General features: G+C 35.3%; 1 long non-coding RNA gene across 1 annotated transcript; it reads left to right on the top strand.

Moving 5' to 3' along the window:
• Window positions 1-8,105: 8,105 nt before the first annotated feature.
• Window positions 8,106-21,905, top strand: LOC143228829 (uncharacterized). The gene is made up of 2 exons (XR_013015465.1): window positions 8,106-8,223; window positions 17,928-21,905. It is a non-coding gene; the product is annotated as an uncharacterized LOC143228829 (long non-coding RNA).
• The last annotated feature ends 25 nt before the right edge of the window (window positions 21,906-21,930 follow it).

Raw genomic sequence — 21,930 nt, 5'->3', positions numbered from 1 at the left:
TCCAATGTAAGTGTCTTCATTCCAGTTCCTTCTTCCATATATAATTGGTAACAACACAGTTTTTCTGCTGACAGTAAGTGTCCTCATCCCAGTTCTTCTTCTCTATAGATAATTGTAACAACACAGTTTTTCTGCTGACACAGTAAGTGTCCTCATCCCAGTTCCTTCTTCCATAATTGCTTTTTCTGCTGACACAGTAAGTGTTCATCCCAGTTCCTTCTTCTATATATAATTGGTAACAACACATTGTTTTCTCTGACTGAGTAAGTGTCCTCATCTCTGGTCCTTTCTTCCATAGATATAATTGGTAACAACACAGTTTTTTTTCTGCTGATAAAAGTAAGTGTCTTCATCCCAGTTCCTTCTTCCATATATAATTGGTAACAACACAGTTTTTTTCTGCTGATACAGTAAGTGTCTTCATCTCTGTTCCTTCTTCCATATAATTGGTAACAACACAGTTTTTTTCTGCTGACACAGTAAGTGTCCTCATCCCAGTTCCTTCTTCCATAGATAATTGGTAACAACACAGTTTTTCTGCTGACACAGTAAGTGTCTTCATCCCAGTTCCTTCTTCTATATATATATAATTGGTAACAACACAGTTTCTTCTGCTGACACAGTAAGTGTCCTCATCCCAGTTCCTTCTTCCATATATAATTGGTAACAACACAGTTTTTTTCTGCTGACACAGTAAGTGTCTTCATCCCTGTTCCTTCTTCTATATATAATTGGTAACAACACAGTTTTTTTTCTGCTGACACAGTAAGTGTCTTCATCCCAGTTCCTTCTTCCATATATAATTGGTAACAACACAGTTTTTTCTGCTGATAAAGTGTCTCTCATCTCTGTTCCTTCTTCCATATATAATTGGTAACAAACACAGTTTTTCTGCTGACACAGTAAGTGTCTTCATCCCAGTTCCTTCTTCCATATATAATTGGTAACAACACAGTTTTTCTGCTGATAAAGTGTCCTCATCCCTGTTCCTTCTTCCATATATAATTGGTAACAACACAGTTTTTTCTGCTGACACAGTAAGTGTCTCTCATCCCAGTTCCTTCTTCCATATATAATTGGTAACAACACAGTTTTTTTCTGCTGACACAGTAAGTGTCTTCATCCCAGTTCCTTCTTCCATATATAATTGGTAACAACACAGTTTTTTTCTGCTGATAAAGTGCAGTAAGTGTCTTCATCCCAGTTCCTTCTTCCATATATAATTGGTAACAACACAAAGTTTTTTCTGCTGACACAGTAAGTGTCTTCATCCCAGTTCCTTCTTCCATATATAATTGGTAACAACACAGTTTTTTCTGCTGACACAGTAAGTGTCTTCATCCCAGTTCCTTCTTCCATATATAATTGGTAACAACACAGTTTTTTCTGCTGACACAGTAAGTGTCCTCACCCCTGTTCCTTCTTCCATATATAATTGGTAACAACACAGTTTTTCTGCTGACACAGTAAGTGTCTTCATCCCAGTTCCTTCTTCCATATATAATTGGTAACAACACAGTTTTTTCTGCTGATAAAGTGTCTTCTTGTATCTCTGGTTCCTTCTTCCATATATAATTGGTAACAACACAGTTTTTTCTGCTGATACAGTAAGTGTCTTCATCCCAGTTCCTTCTTCCATATATAATTGGTAACAACACAGTTTTTTCTGCTGACACAGTAAGTGTCTTCATCCCAGTTCCTTCTTCCATATATATAATTGGTAACAACACAGTTTTTTTCTGCTGACACAAGTGTGTCTCATCCCAGTTCCTTCTTCCATATATAATTGGTAACAACACATTTTTTTCTGCTGATAAAGTGTCTTCATCTCTGGTCCTTCTTCCATATATAATTGGTAACAACACAGTTTTTTTCTGCTGACACAGTAAGTGTCTTCATCCCAGTTCCTTCTTCCATATATATTGGTAACAACACAGTTTTTCTGCTGATAAAGTGTCTTCATCCCAGTCCTTCTTCCATATATAATTGGTAACAACATAGTTTTTTTCTGCTGACACAGTAAGTGTCTTCATCCCAGTTCCTTCTTCCATATATAATTGGTAACAACACAGTTTTTCTGCTGATACAGTAAGTGTCTTCATCCCAGTTCCTTCTTCCATATATATATTGGTAACAACACAGTTTTTCTGCTGATACAGTAAGTGTCTTCATCCCAGTTCCTTCTTCCATATATAATTGGTAACAACACAGTTTTTTTGCTGACACAGTAAGTGTCTTCATCCCAGTTCCTTCTTCCATATATAATTAGTAACAACACAGTTTTTTCTGCTGACACAGTAAGTGTCTTCATCCCAGTTCCTTCTTCCATATATAATTGGTAACAACACAGTTTTTTCTGCTGACAAAGTAAGTTCCTCATCTCAGGTCCTTCTTCCATATATAATTGGTAACAAACACAGTTTTTTCTGCTGACACATTGTAAGTGTCTTCATCCCAGTTCCTTCTTCCATATATAATTAGTAACAACACAGTTTTTTTTTCTGCTGACACACAGTAAGTGTCTTCATCCCAGTTCCTTCTTCCATATATAATTGGTAACAACACAGTTTTTTCTGCTGATAAAGTGTCTTCATCTCTGTTCCTTCTTCCATATATAATTGGTAACAACACAGTTTTTTCTGCTGACACAGTAAGTGTCTTCATCCCAGTTTTCTTCTTCCATATATAATTGGTAACAACACAGTTTTTTTCTGCTGATAAAGTAAGTGTCTTCATCCCAGTTCCTTCTTCCATATATAATTGGTAACAACACAGTTTTTTCTCTGCTGATAAAGTAAGTGTCCTCATCCCAGTTCCTTTTCTTCCATATATATATTGGTAACAACACAGTTTTTTTGCTGACACAGTAAGTGTCTTCATCCCTGTTCCTTCTTCCATATATAATTAGTAACAACACAGTTTTTCTTTTTTTCTGCTGCTGACAGTAAGTGTCTTCATCCCAGTTCCTTCTTCCATATATAATTGGTAACAACACAGTTTTTTCTGCTGATAAAGTGTCTTCATCTCTGTTCCTTCTTCCATATATAATTGGTAACACAGTTTTTTCTGCTGATACAGTAAGTGTCTTCATCCCAGTTTCTTCTTCCATATATAATTGGTAACAACACAGTTTTTTCTGCTGATAAAGTGTCTTCATCTCTGGTCCTTCTTCCATATATAATTGGTAACAACACAGTTTTTCTGCTGTGACACAGTAAGTGTCTTCATCCCAGTTCCTTCTTCCATATATAATTGGTAACAACACAGTTTTTTCTGCTGATAAAAGTGTCTTCATCCCTGGTCCTTCTTCCATATATAATTGGTAACAACACAGTTTTTTTCTGCTGATAAAGTAAGTGTCTTCATCCCAGTTCCTTCTTCCATATATAATTGGTAACAACACAGTTTTTCTGCTGATACAGTAAGTGTCTTCATCCCAGTTCCTTCTTCCATATATAATTGGTAACAACACAGTTTTTCTGCTGACACAGTAAGTGTCCTCATCCCAGTTCCTTCTTCCATATATAATTGGTAACAACACAGTTTTTTTTCTGCTGATAAAGTAAGTGTCTTCATCCCAGTTCCTTCTTCCATATATAATTGGTAACAACACAGTTTTTTTCTGCTGATGTAAGTAAGTGTCTTCATCACAGTTCCTTCTTCCATATATAATTGGTAACAACACAGTTTTTTCTGCTGACACAGTAAGTGTCTTCATCCCAGTTCCTTCTTCCATATATAATTGGTAACAACACAGTTTTTTCTGCTGACACAAGTAAGTGTCTTCATCCCAGTTCCTTCTTCCATATATAATTGGTAACAACACAGTTTTTTTCTGCTGACACAGTAAGTGTCCTCATCCCAGTTCCTTCTTCCATATATAATTGGTAACAACACAGTTTTTTTCTGCTGCTGACACAGTAAGTGTCTTCATCCCAGTTCCTTCTTCCATATATAATTGGTAACAACACAGTTTTTTCTGCTGATAAAGTGTAACAACACAGTTCATCTCTGGTCCTTCTTCCATATATAATTGGTAACAACACAGTTTTTTCTGCTGATAAAGTAAGTGTCTTCATCCCAGTTCCTTCTTCCATATATAATTGGTAACAACACAGTTTTTTCTGCTGATAAAGTGTCTTCATCTCTGGTCCTTCTTCCATATATAATTGGTAACAACACAGTTTTTTCTGCTGACACAGTAAGTGTCTTCATCCCAGTTCCTTCTTCTTCATATATAATTGGTAACAACACAGTTTTTTGCTTCTGCTGATAAAGTGTCTTCATCTCTCTGGTCCTTCTTCCATATATAATTGGTAACAACACAGTTTTTTCTGCTGATAAAGTAAGTGTCTTCATCCCAGTTCCTTCTTCCATATATAATTGGTAACAACACAGTTTTTTCTGCTGATAAAGTGTCTTCATCTCTGGTCCTTCTTCCATATATAATTGGTAACAACACAGTTTTTTCTGCTGACACAGTAAGTGTCTTCATCCCAGTTCCTTCTTCTATAGATAATTGGTAACAACACAGTTTTTCTGCTGCTGATAAAGTGTCTTCATCTCTGGTCCTTCTTCCATATATAATTGGTAACAACACAGTTTTTTCTGCTGATAAAGTAAGTGTCTTCATCCCAGTTCCTTCTTCCATATATAATTGGTAACAACACAGTTTTTTTTTGCTGATAAAGTAAGTGTCTTCATCCCAGTTCCTTCTTCCATATATAATTGGTAACAACACAGTTTTTTCTGCTGATAAAGTAAGTGTCTTCATCCCAGTTCCTTCTTCCATATATAATTGGTAACAACACAGTTTTTTCTGCTGACACAGTAAGTGTCTTCATCCCAGTTCCTTCTTCCATATATAATTGGTAACAACACAGTTTTTCTGCTGATAAAGTGGTAAGTGTCTTCATCCCAGTTCCTTCTTCCATATATAATTGGTAACAACACAGTTTTTTCTTCTGACACAGTAAGTGTCCTCACCCCAGTTCCTTCTTCTATAGATAATTGGTAACAACACAGTTTTTTCTGCGGACACAGTAAGTGTCCTCATCCCAGTTCCTTCTTCTATAGATAATTTGAAACAACTCTTATTAATACAATGATAGATGAGTGATGTCGCTGACAATTGTACCTAAAGTCTGTTTAACTGTTAAATTTAGAATTCGTAAAATTACGTTTCTTTGTCACTCTGGTTAAGCTGTTTTACTTTATTTCTTCTGGTGTTGAACGACATGTTGTTGGGTTAATAGAAATTTATAGATTTATTGTTTTTGTTTTAATGCAAAGCCCACATTAGGCAATATGCACTTTATCCACCTCGGAGAATCGAACCGCATAGTTTCAAGGTGTAAATCCATACACTTACCGCTAGGGGTACAGTAGTGTCTCTTGTTTGAGTTCTACTTAAATAAGTAACTAAACTTTTCAAGATTTGAGGGTTTGAATATTGGATTAAATTTAAAAATGAATTAGGCTTAAAGCAGCGTAGTTGTTAAGGTAATAATCTCTTCTACACAATAATGTAAAAATGGCGGCTTAACGTCTTTCACTGTTAGTTAAGCCTAAAATCAATAATGTTTGTTCACGATTGCAATTGCAAGCCAGTTTTCACATATAAGCTAACTGCATACTGGAACAAGTCAGAATGAGAGCAGTATCATGTAACACGTGTTTTATTGAGGCAACACAAGTCGGGACCGTCAACAAATTTACTTAAACAGAAAATCGTCAGCGCCATGATCTAGGAACGTTGTTGTAGTTTTGTTGTTTTAACAGCAGGTCTGATTTAGGAATATAAAGAAGTAGAACGAGGGAATTCATTTTATTCGAGTGGAATGAAACATGCTCGCACTTACAGCCATAGGGTCGTTATAATGTGTCGATCAGTTCCACTATCCGTCGGTAAAAGAGTAGCTCAAGAGTTGGCGGTGGGTGGTGATGACTAGCTGCCTTTCCTCTAGTCTTACACTGCTAAATTAGGGACGGATAGCACAGATAGCCCTCGTGTAGCTTTGCGCGAGATTCAGAAGCAAACAAACAAACGTTTAAAATTAGGCAGTATCCCGGAAAATTAATATTAGGACGCCATTATATTCCTACATGGCCAAGTGGGTTCCACTCTTAATCTGAGGTCGCGGGTTCGAATCCCGTCACACCAAACATGCTGGCCCTTCAGCCGTGGGAGCGTTATAATGTGACGGTCAATCCTACTATTCGTTGGTAAAAGAGTAGCCCAAGAGTTGGCGGTGACTAGCTACCTTCCTTCTAGTCTTTCACCGCTAAACCAGGGATGGCTTGCGCAGATAGCTCCTCATCTAGCTTCGCGCGTAATTCAAACAAAACAAAAGTAATCTATTGCTAATAAATAAATTGTTAATGTTACTTTACGATCTGATGCTAGACGTCATGATAAGCTTTAAGCATGTTGTGGTGGTACATAATGTCTACTAAAGTGTATTTATATCTACATTTTGTAAACGAATCCCACAGAAAATGGACTGGCCGTTACATTAAAACGCCCCCACGGCTAAAAGGGGCGAGCACGTTTGGTATGAGGGGAGATTCGAACACGCGATCTTCAGATTGCCGTAACCACTTGACCATGCCAAGCCATGTAATGGAAATAGAGGAATGATCACTTTTCAACAGCTATTACACCAACGTGTGAAGGGTGTAATTTCACTTAGTGTTTTATCTCATAGTTGATTCTTATAGACCAGTTATATCTATCATATTTTACGCCATATGCTGTAAACCGAGTGAATTATTATTATTTTGTATGTTAAGTCGAATTTAGAGTTATGATGTTTTTTTTTTTTAAATTTCATTCTCAATGTTTCCTTGTGCTATTAATGAGTTAATGTGCCTGGCTGTGGATCAGAAGGTTCGACGTTCATGCTATGATGTAGCGTGTGTGGTATCTATAGAAGTAACTCTTAACCTTGTTATTAATTTCAAAGCTGGTGGTTGCTACTGATGACAGACTGGTAATTTAATTTGTTTACAGTCAAGCACAAAGCTATACAGTGGGTTATCTATTTTGTTTTTGTTTCGCCACGGATGTCAAAAGCCGGTTCCTAAGGGTATAAATCTGCAGCCACATCACTTTGCCACTGGGTCGGGAGAGCTCTTGTTTGTCGTTTGTCGTATACGTGAGTTTGTTTGTTTGTTTTTGAATTTCGTACAAAGCTACTCGAGGGGCTCTCTGCAAGCCGTCCCTAATTTTGCAGTGTAAGACTAGAGGGAAGGCAGCTAGTCATCACCACCCACCGCCAACTCTTGGGCTACTCTTTACCAACGAATAGTGGGATTGATCGTATATTATAACGCCCCACGGCTGAAAGGGCGAGCATGTTTGGTCGTATACGTGAGCCTTAGAGGTCATTTGTCGTATACGTGAGTTTGTTTGTTTGTTTTTGAATTTCGTACAAAGCTACTCGAGGGCTCTCTGTGCTAGCCGTCCCTAATTTTGCAGTGTAAGACTAGAGGGAAGGCAGCTAGTCATCAGCACCCACCGCCAACTCTTGGGCTACTCTTTACCAACGAATAGTGGGATTGATTGTAATATTATAATGCCCCACGGCTGAAAGGGCGAGCATGTTTTGGTCGTATACGTGAGCCTTAGAGGTCTTCTAGGTTAAAAATATCAGTAAAGTAAAACGCGTTGCATGCCAAAATCGGGTGCGATACCCACAGTGGGCACAATGCATATAGCCCCTTGTGTAGTTTTGTTTAAAACTAACAAAATTATTTTTTGTTATTGTTTTATGTAGTCTTTTATCGTGAGTTTCTGGTGGTTTTAGAGTCTGTTCATAGAGCAGCTGTAATATATTGTTTGAGGAATTGTAGGTAAAATGTTTTGATTTATTATAACCTACAGTTTTTATTCAAAGTTTCCGTGTATGTTTCTCCCAGCTGTCCAGTTTTCATGTGTCCTAACGGAAATTCCACTATAACGTGTTTTGGAAACGAACTTCAATATAAATCGACTCGTAGTTTGATTTTTTTTTTAAATAATAAAATAAGGTTTGAACATAAGGCAGTTCTGCATGTTCCTTTATTTTAGTTTTTGAAGTCTTTAGTTTTGTACCGTCGTGATTAAAGGAAGTAATTCTGATTTAATTATTCAGATGCGAAGAAGGTCCTACAATAATCAGTTGTGCTGGTTGCTATGGTGACGACGAGGCCGTTCTCAAGTGGACAAAAGAAGGAACGGAAGTAAGATTTTTTATAAGTTAAAAACAGGATGTGTTGAATAAGTTGTTTATAATAGTGGATATAGATGGCGCATCTTAGTGAAGAAAATAGATAAAATATTTAATTTGAAGTTGGAACAATTTTTCTGGCAGGTCAAGAAAGTCGCCAGAATCTTCTTTTCTGTGCAGGAGGGGGTCATTTTAGATATGTGTGTTTGTATATGTAGAAAGTTCCAGACATTTACATTTAATATCTCAATTTGAGCACCGTATTGGATTGCCTATAGGAATGTGTCAGTGTGAACAAACAGCCGCGGCCATCTGAAGCGTGTTCAGTTGCTACAGTCTTAATTGAGATTAAACGTTGTATTGAACTGGCTATTGGAATGTGTAGTGATAAAGCAAGACGTGAAGTATTTGTTAAAAGTTTTGGAATAATCAAAGTTCCATCTACAGAGGTCCAAAACAAAGAGTATTTTTAATTACAACAGAAATGTATAAACAAGAGTAAATAACACTCTGTAACAACATTTTTACTGTTTCTTGTTCCTGGACAGAAAGTGTTATTTACCAATTACTTAAGCCTAAAGTAAATGGAAAAGACCTATTTTTGTCTTCAAACTTTACTTTTGTGATCTGGGAGCGTATAACGAAAACATGATAGGAGACTATATTTGGGGGCTGATACGTGAAAGTGATTTACGTTACAGTCGCAAATCTCGAAAAACTACTCACTTCTAAACATTTTTGTATAACTTTAGTATAAATACATGTAAATCTTGATTCATTTGTTGTTTTATTCAGACCTTATGTAAATGAAAATGTACAAATTTGTCCGTTTTTACATAGAAAATAGATTAGTTTCTAAATTTCATTATCCAGGTCACAAAAGCAAAGTTTGAAGGGAATAATGACCATTTTCTGTACTTTTACAACATAAGCAAATAACACATACTATCCAGGAACAAAATGTGTGTTACATTGTGTAATTTGGGTATACCAAGCATAACAAGAGAAAGTGAAAAAATATAACACAGACGAGATACTTAAATTGTAATATATTTATATATAGTGAAGACTTTATTACTTAGAAACGGAATATAATATTTTTTCATTTTAAAGTTGATAGAGAGAGATCGGAAGTCTTCAATTTTGTTGCTCTATTGTGCTGACAGATGGCGGAGTTGGAATGTTTTTATTGGTATGCCCATGTGCTCACATCCTTGTACTTTATCATGTGACATTTAGTTTCACCACTCGTTATAGAAGGTTTAACATGTGTCCGAGTAGACGAAGTGTGAACATTCTACACACGATTTTTGTTACGGAATTTTTTTAGTCTGAGATTGGGTTTCATAATAAATTTCAGGTCGATTTGACGAAAGAGTTTTTGTTGTTTTTTTTTTTCAAATATTTCGTCACGAGGGAGTTGTTTACCTGACGTTGCAAAAAACTATTTGTCGCTAAACTTTGATGTATCCGTGTGAGGCATATGATAATATCTACCTTTATATATATTTCAAATTAAAATATTTTTAATATTTACTGCCCGTGTTGGACAGAGTGTTTGGTATAATGATGTAATATTATGTTTTCTTGAATTCTAAACTTACTTCATACACCTATTTACCATATCTTGTAAGACATATCTCCCTTGTTAACCATATCTTGGAAGACATATCTCCCTTGTTAACCATATCTTGTAAGACATATCTCCCTTGTTAACCATAACTTGGAAGACATATCTCCCTTGTTAACCATATCTTGTAAGACATATCTCCCTTGTTAACCATATTATGGAAGACATATCTCCCTTTGTTAACCATAACTTGGAAGACATATCTCCCTTTGTTAACCATATCTTGGAAGATATATCTCCCTTTGTTAACCATATCTTGTAAGACATATCTCCCTTGTTAACTATATTATGGAAGACATATCTTCCTTGTTAACCATAACTTGGAGGACATATCTCCTTGTTAACCATATCTTGGAAGATATTTCTCCCTTGCTAACCATAACTTGGAAGACATATCTCCCTTGTTAACCATATCTTGTAAGACATATCTCCCTTGTTAACCATATCTTGCAAGACATATTCCCTTGTTAACCATATCTTGTAAGACATATCTCCCTTGTTAACTATATCTTGTAAGACATATCTCCCTTGTTAACCATATCTTGTAAGACATATCTCCCTTGTTAACCATATCTTGTAAGACATATCTCCCTTATTAACCATATTATGGAAGACATATCTTCCTTGTTAACCATAACTTGGAAGACATATCTCCCTTTGTTAACCATATCTTGGAAGATATTTCTCCCTTGTTAACCATAACTTGGAAGACATATCTCCTTGTTAACCATATCTTGTAAGACATATCTCCTTGTTAACCATATCTTGTAAGACATATCTCCCTTGTTAACCATATCTTATAAGACATATATTCCTTATTAACCATATCTTGTAAGACATATCTCCCTTGTTAACCATATCTTGTAAGACATATCTCCCTTGTTAACCATATTATGGAAGACATATCTTCCTTGTTAACCATATCTTGTAAGACATATCTCCCTTGTTAACTATATTATGGAAGACATATCTTCCTTGTTAACCATAACTTGGAAGACATATCTCCCTTTGTTAACCCATATCTTGGAAGATATTTCTCCCTTGCTAACCATAACTTGGAAGACATATCTCCCTTTGTTAACCATATCTTGTAAGACATATCTCCCTTGTTAACCATAACTTGGAAGACATATCTCCCTTGTTAACCATATCTTGTAAGACATATCTTTTGTTAACCATATTATGGAAGACATATCTTCCTTGTTAACCATATATCTTGGAAGACATATCTCCTTGTTAACCATATCTTGTAAGACATATCTCCCTTGTTAACCATAACTTGGAAGACATATCTCCCTTGTTAACCATATCTTGGAAGATATTTCTCTTCTTGCTAACCATAACTTGGAGGACATATCTCCCTTGTTAACCATATCTTGTAAGACATATCTCCCTTGTTAACTATAACTTGGAAGACATATCTCCTTGTTAACCATATCTTGTAAGACATATCTCCCTTGTTAACCATATCTTGTAAGACATATCTCCCTTGTTAACCATAACTTGTAAGACATATCTTCCCTTGTTAACTATATTATGGAAGACATATCTTCCTTGTTAACCATATCTTGGAAGACATATCTCCTTGTTAACTATATCTTGTTAGACATATCTCCTTGTTAACCATATCTTGGAAGACATATCTCCCTTGTTAACCATATCTTGTAAGACATATCTCCCTTGTTAACCATATCTTGGAAGACATATCTCCCTTGTTAACCATATCTTGTAAGACATATCTCCTTTGTTAACCATATCTTGGAAGACATATCTCCTTGTTAACCATATCTTGTAAGACATATCTCCCTTGTTAACCATATCTTGTAAGACATATCTCCTTGTTAACCATAACTTGGAAGACATATCTCCCTTGTTAACCATATAACTTGGAAGACATATCTCCCTTGTTAACCATATCTTGTAAGACATATTCCCTTGTTAACCATATTATGGAAGACATATCTCCCTTGTTAACCATATTATGGAAGACATATCTCCCTTTGTTAACTATAACTTGGAAGACATATCTCCTTGTTAACCATATCTTGGAAGATATATCTCCTTTGTTAACCATATCTTGTAAGACATATCTTCCTTGTTAACCATAACTTGGAAGACATATCTCCCTTGTTAACCATATCTTGTAAGACATATCTCCCTTGTTAACCATATCTTGTAAGACATATCTCCCTTGTTAACCATATTATGGAAGACATATCTTCCTTGTTAACCATATCTTGTAAGACATATTCCCTTGTTAACCATATTATGGAAGACATATCTTCCTTGTTAACCATAACTTGAAGACATATTCCCTTGTTAACCATATCTTGGAAGATATTTCTCCTTTGTTAACCATAACTTGGAAGACATATCTCCCTTGTTAACCATATCTTGTAAGACATATCTCCCTTGTTAACCATATCTTGCAAGACATATCTCCCTTGTTAACCATATCTTGTAAGACATATCTCCCTTGTTAACCATATCTTGTAAGCATATATCTCCCTTGTTAACCATATCTTGTAAGACATATCTCCCTTGTTAACCATATTATGGAAGATATATCTTCCTTGTTAACCATATCTTGTAAGCATATATCTCCCTTGTTAACCATATTATGGAAGACATATCTTCCTTGTTAACCATAACTTGGAAGATATATCTCCCTTGTTAACCATATCTTGGAAGATATTTCTCCCTTGCTAACCATAACTTGGAAGACATATCTCCCTTGTTAACCATATCTTGTAAGACATATCTCCCTTGCTAACCATAACTTGGAAGACATATCTCCCTTGTTAACTATATCTTGTAAGACATATCTTCCTTGTTAACTATATTATGGAAGATATATCTTCCTTGTTAACCATATCTTGGAAGACATATCTCCCTTGTTAACCATATCTTGTAAGACATATCTCCTTTGTTAACCAATAACTTGGAAGACATATCTCCCTTGTTAACTATAACTTGGAAGACATATCTCCCTTGTTAACCATATCTTGAAGATATTTCTCCCTTGCTAACCATAACTTGGAGGACATATCTCCTTGTTAACCATATCTTGTAAGACATATCTCCCTTGTTAACCATAACTTGGAAGACATATCTCCTTGTTAACCATAACTTGGAAGACATATCTCCCTTGTTAACCATATTATGGAAGACATATCTCCTTGTTAACCATATCTTGAAGACATATTCCCTTGTTAACCATATCTTGTTAGACATATCTCCCTTGTTAACCATATCTTGTTAGACATATCTCCCTTGTTAACCATATCTTGTAAGACATATCTCCCTTGTTAACCATATCTTGTAAGACATATCTCCCTTGTTAACCATAACTTGGAAGACATATCTCCCTTGTTAACCATATCTTGTAAGACATATCTCCTTGTTAACTCATTATGGAAGACATATCTCCCTTTGTTAACCATATCTTGGAAGATATATCTCCCTTGTTAACCATATCTTGTAAGACATATCTCCCTTGTTAACCATATTATGGAAGACATATCTTCCTTGTTAACCATAACTTGGAAGACATATCTCCCTTGTTAACCATATCTTGGAAGATATTTCTCCCTTGCTAACCATAACTTGGGAGACATATCTCCCTTGTTAACCATATCTTGTAAGACATATCTCGCTAACCATAACTTGGGAGACATATCTCCCTTGTTAACCATATCTTGTAAGACATATCTCCCTTGTTAACCATATCTTGTAAGACATATCTCCCTTGTTAACCATATTATGGAAGACATATCTCCCTTGTTAACCATATCTTGGAAGACATATCTCCCTTGTTAACCATATCTTGGAAGATATATCTCCCTTGTTAACCATATCTTGTAAGACATATCTCCCTTGTTAACCATATTATGGAAGACATATCTTCCTTGTTAACCATAACTTGGAAGACATATCTCCCTTGTTAACCATATCTTGGAAGACATTTCTCCCTTGCTAACCATAACTTGGAAGACATATCTCCTTGTTAACCATATCTTGCAAGACATATCTCCCTTGTTAACCATATCTTGTAAGACATATCTCCCCTTTGTTAACCATATTATGGAAGACATATCTTCCCTTGTTAACCATAACTTGGAAGACATATCTCCCTTGTTAACCATATCTTGGAAGATATTTCTCCCTTGCTAACCATAACTTGGAAGACATATCTCCCTTGTTAACCATATCTTGTAAGACATATCTCCCTTGCTAACCATAACTTGGAAGACATATCTCCCTTGTTAACCATATCTTGTAAGACATATCTCCCTTGTTAACCATATTATGGAAGACATATCTTCCTTGTTAACCATATCTTGGAAGACATATCTCCCTTGTTAACCATATCTTGTAAGACATATCTCCCTTGTTAACCATAACTTGGAAGACATATCTCCCTTGTTAACCATATCTTGGAAGATATTTCTCCCTTGCTAACCATAACTTGGAGGACATATCTCCCTTGTTAACCATAACTTGGAAGACATATCTCCCTTGTTAACCATATCTTGTAAGACATATCTCCCTTGCTAACCATAACTTGGAAGACATATCTCCCTTGTTAACCATATCTTGTAAGACATATCTCCCTTGTTAACCATATTATGGAAGACATATCTTCCTTGTTAACCTTATCTTGGAAGACATATCTCCCTTGTTAACCATATCTTGTAAGACATATCTCCTTTGTTAACCATATCTTGGAAGATATTTCTCCCTTGCTAACCATAACTTGGAGGACATATCTCCCTTGTTAACCATAACTTGGAAGACATATCTCCCTTGTTAAGCATATCCTGTAAGACATATCTCCCTTGTTAACCATAACTTGGAAGACATATCTCCCTTGTTAACCATATCCTGTAAGACATATCTCCCTTGTTAACCATAAATTGGAAGACATATCTCCCTTGTTAACCATATCTTGGAAGACATATCTCCCTTGTTAACCATATCTTGTAAGACATATCTCCCTTGTTAACCATAACTTGTAAGACATATCTCCCTTGTTAACCATATCTTGTAAGACATATCTCCCTTGTTAACCATAACTTGGAAGACATATCTCCTTTGTTAACCATATCTTGGAAGACATATCTCCCTTGTTAATCATATCTTGTAAGACATATCTCCCTTGTTAACACGTGCATGTACACGTGCAGAGATTACAAGTGATCCTAGAAACTGGACGAAAGGTTACAAACTCCACTGTCTGTCAGCACAATACAGAAACAGGACATCTTATCTCATTCAACAAAAACATAATTCTGAAATTCTAATAAAATAAACATTATACATAATAATTCTTCTTCCGTTCCTAAATAATACGCAATCTTTACTAAATTTAACCTTATTGTAATCTAATTTCCTCATACGTGTTGTATTTTTCTACGTTTTTAATTTTCTCTCCTTAAACCTTGTACATTCAAACTGTTTACTTCTTAATATGTTTGAAGGATGTTGTATGTCACCAAAACCAAAACCTCTAAAGTAAATATATAAATTGAAATTTGCTGATTGCGTAAGTATACAGTCCCCTAAGTTAGCAATCTATGGAAACACCTTTAACAACAATTACTGCTGTGAGTTCTCTTGGATAAGTCTCTCTGTACAATGGGATGGCATACTTATGACCATTATTCCTGGCGGAATTGCTCCAATTCTGAAAAGTTCATTGGAAATTGTTAATGGACTGCAATTTTAAAGTCTCATCATTGGATTCAAGTGAGGAATTTAACTGGGTCCACTTTAGGATATTCACTTTCTTCTTTTAAACCACCGTAGTGTGGTTTTGGCCTCGTGCTTGGGTCATTGTCCAGTTGGAATGCGAACTTTCCACCCAGTTTTATATCAGATTCAAGCAGTTTTTCCTCTAGGATTCGATTGTACTGATTTGTTTGAAAAACTCCTTGGTTTTCATGGTTGTTTGTTGTATCACTGTAAAAGTTGTGTCTTGAACTGATGTATCTACTCTGAAGTTAAGTTAAACCACTTTGATTGCACACACAGAGAGACCATTACAATAAATTGATTGCACACACACACAGAGACCATTACAATAATTTGATTGCACACACACAGAGACCATTACAATAATTTGATTGCACACACAGAGAGAGACCATTACAATAATTTGATTGCACACACACAGAGAGACCATTACAATAATTTGATTGCACACACACAGAGACCATTACAATAATTTGATTGCACACACAGAGAGATCCATTACAATAATTTGATTGCACACACACAGAGACCATTACAATAATTTGATTGCACACACACAGAGACCATTACAATAATTTGATTGCACACACACAGAGACCATTACAATAATTTGATTGCACACACAGAGAGAGACCATTACAATAATTTGATTGCACACACACAGAGACCATTACAATAATTTGATTGCACACACACAGAGACCATTACAATAATTTGATTGCACACACACAGAGACCATTACAATAATTTGATTGCACACACACACAAACCATTACAATAAGTTGATTGCACACACACACACAGACCATTACAATAATTTGATTGCACACACAGAGACCATTACAATAATTTGATTGCACACACAGAGACCATTACAATAACTTGATTGCACACACACAGACCATTACAATAACTTGATTGCACACACAGAGAGACTATTATAATAATTTTGTGACCTTTTAGAATAATGTTTTGCACCTAAACTAACCTAGGGTTGCTGTAGCTAAGGGGTTGGAAACTTACACAATTGAGAATATTCTAATTTGTTTTGAAAAATCTAAATTACACGTGACATTAACATGTTTTTAGCTTTCTCAGTCTGGAGTAGATTTTGTGTGGATTCTAAATATGAACTCCCGTTTGAAAGTTTAATTATTATTTTGTGTTTGAACTTAAGCACAAAGCTACACAATGGGCTATCTGTGCTCTGCCCCCTAGCCAGTTTTTAGTGTTGCAAATCCACAGACATATTGTTGTGCCGCTAGGGGGGAATAAAAACATGTCCATTTAATTATGTCTGGTCAGTGATGTTACGTAATGCTGTTGTTATGTTCTTAGGTTTTTTGGATTTCGCGCAAAGCTACAAGAGTGCTATCTGCACTAGCCGTCCCTAATTTAACAGTGTAAGACGAGAGATAAGGCAGCTAGTAATCACCACCCACTGCCAACTCTTGGGGTGCTCCTTTACCAACCAATAATGGGATTGACCGGAACAGTATAACGTCCCCACGGCTGAAAGGGCGAACATGTTTGATGGGACGAGGATTCGAACCGTCGAACTTCAGATTACCAGTCAAGCGCCCTAACCACGTGACCATACCGGAGTTATTGTCGTGATTACAACTACAGACGTCGATAAAATTTGGAAACTTTGCAGGGGGTGGTGAACACTTTTGCAAGGCACTATATGTCATATCTCTGTTGTAATTACAAATACTCTGTTTGTAATATACCTCTATGTTACTGATAATGAAATTGTGAGTATTCCGGTACGTGTAATAAATACTTCCTGTTATCACGTTCGTGTTTAGCTTTATCACTACTTCACGTTATCCGATAAACGAGTCACGTGGATGTAAACAAACCGTCACAGATTTCTTTTGCTCACTTAGTTATTATAATAGGAATAATTAATTCTGTGATTTTACCGGGCGATAACGGTCTGTTTAGTACAGTTACTGCTTATTTATTCACACTGTTCTGATCAGTACGTCACAATACGTGATGTCAGTGTTAAGGACACTGGTGTCGCTGTCAACCTATGAGTAGATTCGGCGTCTCGTGGAATTCGTGTCTTTTCACAATACCCAAACCCTCACGATAAAGAGACAACAGTTTCGGGCAATGTTATTTTTAATTTTCTCTATTAGACGATTATTTAATTTGGTAGAACTGGGGATTAGTCATTTTACTGGTTCTAATGGCCTATACCATAAGTCTCAAAAGCTGTTTAAAAATATAATACTGTGTTGTGATCTGTGGTAATCTAGGAAAAACTGTAATTATTTCACTTATGGTGTTTACTAATTGAAAATAATTTATTATTTTCACAGAAGCTATGGACCAACGATCCTGTTATTGAAGTCTGTCCCTATACAAATACCATTAAACCGTCACCTTATGCAAGATCGCGCATGCCCAGACGTTCATCTATTAACATGGGTAATGTCGTGAGTTTCAGTGGCGCTAGCGAACTAGAGGCTTCACCTGCACGCGCGGTGTGGCCTTCTGTGATGTCATCAGCATCCAATGCGACGAGTGTCATGGGTAGTGGTCTTGCCAAAGTACATAATATGTTTTCTCGAACTCAGGAAAAGAGTTGAATAACTTATGTAACGGGACATATGATGGTATATTTGAGTTTGTTTGTTTTTTTGTAATAGCCAACTAAAGTGTTTGAAATACCACTTCGGGAGTTCTGTGCCAATATTACTGTAGCTTGTAAGCGAATCAAACCACTCCAGTTACGTGTCTATGCATATCTTGTACAACATAAAATAAAATTCAAATGTAAACCTATTTACAATTCATATAAACTGTGTTAAAATGCACAGTTACTGAATACCAAAAAAAAAAATATAGAAAGTGTAATGGCCGCTGTGTCGACTTTACTGAATGTTATTATGGTATTGAATAAGAACCTACTCTTTTTTTTTTTTATTAGACTTGTTGCATAATAAAAATTTTCCATTACGATTTACTAAATATTAATATATTTTGAAATATTTATAGCGAGCCTATTTCCTTTAAACTAAAAAAACAAAAAACATGTGGTACGCTAACTACAAAGTCAACTTGTTTGGGTGCTTTCCAATATGGCTGACGTCACATATATCCGAGCGCCTCCTAGTGCATAAATATAATATAAAATAATTTGTTTTAAATTATAAACAATTAAAAGCATGGAATTAAATCGTATTTTACTTGCTGGAATTAGTCTCTAAAACTTACTAGAAAATGTACATTTGATATAATATAAAGTTAAGTTTTATTATACTTTATAAGAAACCATCTATAATACAAATCTTTGAAACACAGTTGAAAGTACTTAAATCGCATGTTACAATACTTTAAATATCTAATTTGTTACATCAATCTCAATTTACCAATATGAAATTAGTAATATATAGTAATTGGATTTATTCTAGTTTAATATTTGATCAATTTGTCATAACTTTATTAACCGTTCTATGAAGACGTTTTTGTTTTCTTGGCCCTAGTAACAAATAATTACAGATCTAGGCATCAAACCAAAAAAAATATAGGCTTAGCTGATTTCATGGTGGTAAAGAGAAAGGTTGATTTATTATATATATAGGACTGTGAAAGTAGAAGTCGACTTGGATAATTCGTTGTTAATTATATTGTAAATACAATTTTGTTTGTTGTCAACAAGAATCCTATATAATAGACTGTCTATTGTTTGCCCACTGCGAATATCGAAGCCTGAATTTTAGCCTTATAGGTCATCAGGCTTATCTTTTAGTCACTGGTGGACGGGGAAAGAAATTCGCGACTAAGTAAACCTTTTCTTTAGAGTAAACAGTCCACACAGACACTAGAGCTGTTTGATGTTGGTAGGTATTTTGGTTTAAGTAAACCAGGGATTTTCAGGGTTGAAAAGATCCCTCTTCGCTTTTTAGGAATTGCTACGTAAAAATACAAATCCAGGGTTACATTCAAGCCTAAGCCTGGCATGGTCAAGTGGTTAAGGCGGTGGACTCGTAATTCGAGGGTCGCAGGTTCGAATCCCCATCACACCAAACATGTTCGCCCTTTCAGCCGTGGTGGCTTTATAATGTGTCGTTCAATCCCACTATTCGTTGGTAAAAGAGTAGCCCAAGAGTTAGCGGTGGACAGTGATGACTAGCTACCTTTCCCTCTAGTGTTACACTACTAAATTAGGGACGGCTAGTGCAGATAGCTCTCGTGTAGCTTTGCGCAAAATTAAACAAAAGCCTAAACAACTTTCAATTTCAGAGACGTAAAATGTATTGGTCTTCATTGCTTGGGCCGTTTAAGGCAGAGATTCCCAAACTCTTTATTTTGAATCATTATAAGACCTGAGGGACTTTGACTGAGGACCTATAACTAATAATAACTCTAACATATCTTCTTTCATTGCAATATTTCAAGCATAAAAAAACACTGTGAAGTCATATTCATAAAATAATGTTATTAGTGAAAACATTGTCTTGTCCGGTATCAAATAAGTTTTAACCATCGAACTAGCAGATATACTTTTAACACTTCTGACAAATTGGGTACAATCGACCCAGTACGTAATCAACCAAAACAATCAAAGTAAAATGAGTAGAATTAAAAATAAAAACAAGTTATTTTTAGTTTTAGTTTTTGATCATTCTGTTTATTTATTTGAAATGTAATTGGACCCAATCGATATATTTAGGATTAAAGAAAACTGCTACTTATTTCCATTTCTCTTAACCATTCTCGCGAACCTCAGTTTAGGAAGCTTTGGTTTACGAACGTTAGGAATATCACGTCACTAGAAAAATCATTGTTCCTATTATTTTGTACTTATCTTTAAATGAAAGTTTGGGATGTAAATAAGATCCTTGCTATATCGGATTTTATGAAATTCGGAACTGAATAGTCTCGTCTAGCAAGAAATCCATCTAATCAGCAAACCAGCCAAACCTTTAAGTAAAGGGAACAGGCTGAACAGAAAATTAGTATTACCATTGTTGCTTCAGAATTCTTAATCAAAGTAAAAAAAATCCAAATTTAAATATTGATAAGCCACTACAGCTAGAAACAACTCGCTCGTTCTAAGCCTCTTTTGATCATTAAAACAAAATTTGGTTTAAAATGTGTTTGTGTGCGTGTATGTGGGGGAGGGGTAATGGATCGCTTTTGTAGACTGGGGGTACTGTGTGAAAGGGAGAAAAGTAAAATAAGATCAGCGCTGTAATGAAGATTAGTCAATCTATCACAACTTCATAGAATTGCACTGTAAACCTTTAGCCTTTCCTTCCGTCAGTTTTAGTAAGAAATCATAGAAGTTTATACCGATCCATTTTGCTCAAGGGGAAATTTTGTAAAGTTTGAATTACAAGTTTGTATTATTGTTTATCTGTATATACTTGTTGCCTATTAAAGAATTATGTTAACTTCAGCTGTAATGTAAAAAAAAACACCTTAAATGTATCGTTTACACATATTAAACTGTATGCAACAATGAAGCATAAACATATCGATATAATAATATAAAACCACACATATTAAACAAGTACTTCTTTTACTTATTTCTTTGTTGTGCACAACTAAGCAATGGGTTATCTGCACTATGTCCACTACGGGGAATCGAACCCCTGATTTTAGCATTGTAAACTTGCCGCTGACCCACTTGGGAACAATGTAAAACATTTCAGACCGAGCTAACATGTTAGCTAACCCTTATTTTAGGGTTAACGAGAGAGAGTCAATTTGAAAAAAAAAAAATTACCTGCGTAACATTGTGTGTCTCAGCGTCTTTAATGAGTGTATTTTTCGTTTGTCTGTTCAACTACAGTTAATTATGTTACAACTCACGTAAACGTTGAGTTGAAAAATACTGTGTATCACACATTTCGTTGTAGAATATATTGTTGGTATTGTATATACACACACACACACACAGAAATATTATATGTGTTTGTCATGTATGTATATTTGTTTATAACCAAATGTTTGATAGTTTTATCAACTCTTAAAATTTATAAAGAAAGTTTTACTTTCATTTTATGGTTTATTTCATTTCAAACAATAGAGGTAAACCTTACTGTTGAAATGAGTCCTACATCTGATGATACCTCTGCTATCCAACGACTTCCATTTTCTAATTTTTAATTAGTGACTTTAATCTTATTTGATGCCTGCCAATGTTTTCCACCGTGTTTCAAATTACACAGAAACATGAATATATATAGTATCTGAGTGACCCAATGACATAAACGTGTTGTGCGATTAGCAATTAAAGTAATTTGTATGGTTTCACTTTGTAAATAAATTATTGAAAGTAACATTTACTGGACGTTGTTTGTTGTTTTTGTG

Source organism: Tachypleus tridentatus, chromosome 10 (assembly GCF_004210375.1).
Source record: "Tachypleus tridentatus isolate NWPU-2018 chromosome 10, ASM421037v1, whole genome shotgun sequence".
In the NCBI taxonomy this organism is placed as follows: domain Eukaryota; kingdom Metazoa; phylum Arthropoda; class Merostomata; order Xiphosura; family Limulidae; genus Tachypleus; species Tachypleus tridentatus.
Note: the sequence above shows the minus strand (reverse complement) of the source record. Positions and strands in the feature narration are given on the sequence as shown.